Below are 5,246 nucleotides of genomic sequence, written 5' to 3'. Positions count from 1 at the left end.
TCTTTCTTTCTTTCTTTCTTTCTTTCTTTCTTTCTTTCTTTCTTTCTTTCTTTTCTTGTCCTCATCTTATTGCACTGGCTAGATCTTCCAGCTTTAGGTTGAATAAAGTACTGAGAGCAGACATCCTTACCTTGTCCTAGATCCTAGAGGGAAAATACTCCAACTTTCATCATTAAGTAGGCTGTAAGCTACAGGGTTTTTGTAGATTCTATTTTTCTAAGTGAGGGAGTTCCCCTCTATTCCTTTTTATCTGGGAGTTTTTAACATGAATAGCTTAAATTTTGCCAAGTGGTTTTATTCCACCAATTGATATTATCATGTTTTCTCTCATTCATGTTGTTAATATGTGGATTACGTTGTTTGATTATCAAATATTGCTCGAGACTTGCTTCTCGGAAATGAATCAGGCTTTTATATATTCTTTTATATATTTCCACACTCACTTTGAAAATACTTTATTAAGGATTTTTCGTCTGTATCACAAGGGATATTTTTCTGTAATTTTGTTTCTTTGATTGTTTCTTTCTCTCTTCCTGGTACTATGTTTGTCTGGGTTTGGAACTAATGTAATACTAGCTTTATAAAATGAATTGGAAGGTATTCCCTCCTCTTTCATCTTCTGGAAGGGATTATGTAGCACCGATGTTCATTCTTTGTTAATGACTTGGTAGAACTCCAGTGAAACTATCTGAGCCTGAAGATTACTTTTTTGGGGGAGAGCTTTTAAATTATGAATTCAGTTTTCTGAATAGTTATAGGGCTATGCAAATTACCTATTTCATATTTGGTGAGTTGTGATAGATTATTTTTTTTAAGGAATTGCTCCATTTTATGTAAGTTGTCCGTATATCTGGGTGCAGCTGTTCTCCGCATTATCTTATTATCCCTTGGCTGTTTGCAAGGTCTGTTTCATTCCTGGTATCATTAGTTTATGTCTTTACTCATGTCTTTGTCAGTAGTGCTAGAAGTGTGACAATTCTTTTTGATATTTTCGAAGAACCAGAAAATACATTCTTTTAAATTGCACATAAAAAATTCACTAATAGGCCAATTCTGGATCAGAACAAAATCTCAACAACTTTAAAAACAAAGTGTGTTTTCTGACCACAACAGGATCAATAACATATTTGGAAAATACCAATATATATGGAAATTAAATAGCATGCCTTAAAATAACCAGTGGGTCAGAGAAGAAAAGCCTGGAAAAACTTAAAAAAAACAAAACAAAACAAAAAACCCTGAAGTTATTGAGAAATGAAAACAGAGTGTGGTGGAATATAACTACAGGAGTGCTTATGTAGAAATTTTTTTTTTTTTAAAGATTTTATTTAGTTATTTGACAGACAGAGATCCCAAGTAGGCAGAGAGGCAGGCAGAGAGAGAGAGGAAGGGAAGCAGGCACCCTGCTGAGCAGAGAGCCCGACTTGGGGCTCGATCCCAGGACCCTGAGACCATGAGACCATGAGACCATGACCTGAGCTGAAGGCAGAGGCTTAACCCACTGAGCCATCCAGGCGCCCCGCTTATGTAGAAATTTAAGTGATGTTTATGTTAGAATGGAAGAATGTTTTCAACATAATGATCTTAATGTGTTCTTTAAGAAGTTAGCAAAACAGTCGCCAATTTAAACCAAAGCTAGCAGGAAAAAGAAAATAAAAAGCAAAAGTCAAGGAAATCAAGACTGGCCCTGCAGTGCTGAGGTGGGAGTGGGGGGGATAGAGCTGGGAAAGTCATCTCAGGACATGGACACAATGGTGAGCTCCTGAAGGCTTGGCAGCCTCAGAGCCAGGATCCCAGCCAGAGGGGTCCGCACCAGCTAGTCCCTGTTGGATACTGTCTTCAATTTCAAGCCCCAGGACGATTGCCTGGACATGTTCGCCAAGCATAGGGGGTCCTTTTGGAGTCTCTGAGCTCACTACCCCGGATATATTTCAATTTGCACAGGAAAAAGCCTCAAGAAAGGATTGCTGGTGGAGCATGCATTCTCTGCATTGCCTGGGCCCTAAACTCTGCTCCTCAGATGCCCTCTGGGATTGATTCCTCATGCAGAGTGGCTGATTTTGTGAAAGTTGCTCACCCTAAGCAGACGAACTTTGCAGGTGTACTGACACCAGGGGAGAAAAGTTAAGCACAAATGTAGAGTTATATCAGAGTTTGTGAAAATTACCAACTGATTAAAAGACTTGAGGATTCCTTTAATCCAGAAACCAACTGAGTGGTGGAACTGATTATGTTTGACTTTGAAATCAGTGGAATCCATCTAGACAAAGAAAAACATTAAAGAGCAGTGGATCTTACTGTTAAAATCTTGGATTTGAGTAGAACATTTTTTATGGGGAGCAACTTTTCCAAGATTGATAAGCATTTCTTATCAGAATACTTTTGCCATAACTTTATATTTGATGGAGGTCCTGTAACAACTGATGGTCTACATGAAGAAGCACTAGATATTTTGTGCAAGAAGCTACTTACACCATTTTTCCTTGTCCCAAAGCTAGCTAGTTGAAATGTTCAGAAAAGCTGCTGAACAGCAGAAAACTTATGACAAAGTTAGTGGGATATTTTACATTTTCTCACATGGCTTCCCAAAGAACAGTAGCTAAAAATTCAGACTGTCATGCAATTTCTTGAGAAATTATTTGTCAATTTATCCAGCAGAAGTATAAGAGATTTTTTAGGAGATATGAGGAATAAAGGTGAAACGAAATCTTCAAAATTCTGAATGAGTGCCTTGGGACCCCCCTCCATTTGAAGGTATGATCCATGCAGGGAGATAGACTATTGAGTCCATTTATATTGACATGCTTCTCCCTGAAAGCATGAGTGGAAGAAGGTCTGAATATTTTTTTAACTAATCGCTGGGGATTCTGTTGTTTGCAGAGCTGCCTGGAAAGTGGTGTGGTGTGAACATGTTAGAATATTGGCTGTGGTTCACAAATCTGGAGGATTGCTAGGGTGCATTTACTGCAAACAGACAAACCACACCAGGATTGTCATTTTACAGTCCATAGAAGTAGCCCTAAAGAAAGAGACCGTTAACTCCAGTGTCGTTCTTAAACTGTATCTTCCCCATTCCTCAGGGAATTCATCAACTTTATTCACTCTTGGGTTGATGGAAAATCAGTCTCATTCCTGGGTGTAAAGTGGAAAACTACTTGAAATAAAAAATGAACTACGGATAAAAGCAGCAAAATTAATGAACCTCAAATGATTAATGCTAAAATGCAAAAAGCCAGCAACAAAATGGTACCTTATGCATTATTCCATTCGTATGACTTTCTGGAATAGATAAACTTAGAACAACAGAAAACAAAGTAGTGATTATTGGCAGCTAGTTTTTGGAGCAGATTGACTGCCAAGTGCCAGGAGAGAATTTAAGGTGCTTAGTAAATATTCTGGTTATTTTGTTAGTTACCTGCCTGTACATTTTTATCCAAATTCATGGAACTGTATGCTTTAAAACAGTGAATTTCATTGTGCGTAAGTCAAACCTCATTACTCACTTAAAAATTTATCCTTTTTTTTCCCACTGGCTGATCTACCTACCAGAAAACATTTGGGTATAGCTTAATGCAATCTGAGCTTTCCAAGAACACAAACACCCCACAAATAGAGAGAAAAGTATAATTCATTTCATTAGAACTTTATTGAGAAAGAGTCACCACTTGGAAAAATAATATGATGCCATGAATGTTGTTGATTCTAGAACAAAACATTTCTATGCAATAATGTATTTATAGCTGTTGCATTTATAGTGATAGGTTCTATAAGGGCAAGCTCTGTGATCTTTGTTATCATTCCTTGTAGTCTTCTCTAACATTTACATATTGAAAACACAATCCTTTTTATAAGTTAGATTTTTCCTTTCTCCTTTATGCAATAATTTGGGGATTGTAGTGATTTCCCTAAAATTATATGTATTAGGTAAGTTTTATTCTGTAAACATTTTCTTTTAGCCTAAGAACATTAAATGTGATAGAGTTGGGAACAACTTATAAGTCATCCCTGAGCTACTTAGTATTTCTCTCCAGTGTATACACATGACACAGTTCCAATTATCCCAAATTTTATTCTCCTATTTTAGTTTCCTATTATGCTTTTAAATTTTATCTCTAGCTTTGTTGAGGTATAACTGACAAATGCAGTTGTAAGTTATTTAAAATGTACCACATGATTTGATATATGCATGTACTGTGAAAAGATCCCCCTATCAAGTTAATTAACACATCTATCACTTTACATATTTACTTTTTTAAATTTTTTTTGGTTAAGAACATTTAAATTCAATTCTCTTAGCAAATTTCAATTATGAAATACATCATTCCCAACAATAGTGTCTATGGTACACATTAGATCTTCAGAACTCATTCATCTTGGTACTCTTTTATCTCTATTTTAGTTATTAATTTGAAATGGCTTCTACCCAGATCAAGCACTTCTTCTGTCATATTTAACCATAAAAATGGTAAGTAGCAAGGAGAGCACAACTTTTCCATAGGAATTAAGTCACACATTTCGAATACTTCAGATTTATAATTCACATGGCCTTCCTTAAAGATAACAGAGTATTTCAAGTCTTAAAGTTAACATTAGAAAAGTTATGTGAGTCTTGTAATAAAAGAAAACAAAAATAGAAAGGGAAAATAGGGGGGAAAGACTTGGTATCAAAGAAATCAAATGGATTAATAATTGATCTAGTAAACACAGTGATATGGATCATAGAGAAACACCTAAAGTTAAATTCAAACTTTCTAGTATGAAATAAATCTTTCTTTGCCATCTTTTTTACCACCTTTTATGGACTGAATTGCATTTCCTCTGGAATTCATATGTTGAAGTCCTAACCCCACAATGTGACTATATTTAGAGAGTATCTTTAAGATGGTAAAGTTAAATGAGATAATAAGGATGGGTTCTACTCTCTTAAGACTGGTACATTTATAAGAAGTGGCAGAGACTCCTATGATCTCTCTGCACACACAGAGATCATGTGAGAAAACAACAAGAAGGCAGCTGCCAGCAAGCAGGAAGAGAGTCCTCACTGGAAAATGAATTTTCCAGCAACTGGATTTTGACCTTCTCCTCCAGAATTGTGAGAAAATAACTTTTATTTTATTTATTCATTTAATCTAATTTATTTTATTTTATTTTATTTTATTTTATTTTATTTTAAGAGAGAGCGAGCAAGAGAGAACATGTGCACATAAGCAGGAGAGGTGGGTGGCAGAGGGAGAGGGGGAGAGAGC

General features: G+C 35.9%; 1 pseudogene; it reads left to right on the top strand.

The window, feature by feature from the left end:
• The window catches only part of LOC111144747, a 14,634-nt pseudogene extending 11,492 nt beyond the window's left edge, over positions 1–3,142 (top strand).
• The last annotated feature ends 2,104 nt before the right edge of the window (positions 3,143–5,246 follow it).

The sequence above is a fragment of the Enhydra lutris genome, unplaced genomic scaffold (assembly GCF_002288905.1).
Source record: "Enhydra lutris kenyoni isolate GAN:26980312 unplaced genomic scaffold, ASM228890v2 scaffoldscaffold12, whole genome shotgun sequence".
Lineage (NCBI taxonomy): Eukaryota > Metazoa > Chordata > Mammalia > Carnivora > Mustelidae > Enhydra > Enhydra lutris.
The sequence above is the reverse complement of the archived record's forward strand: the minus strand, read 5'-3'. Positions and strand labels throughout refer to the sequence as shown.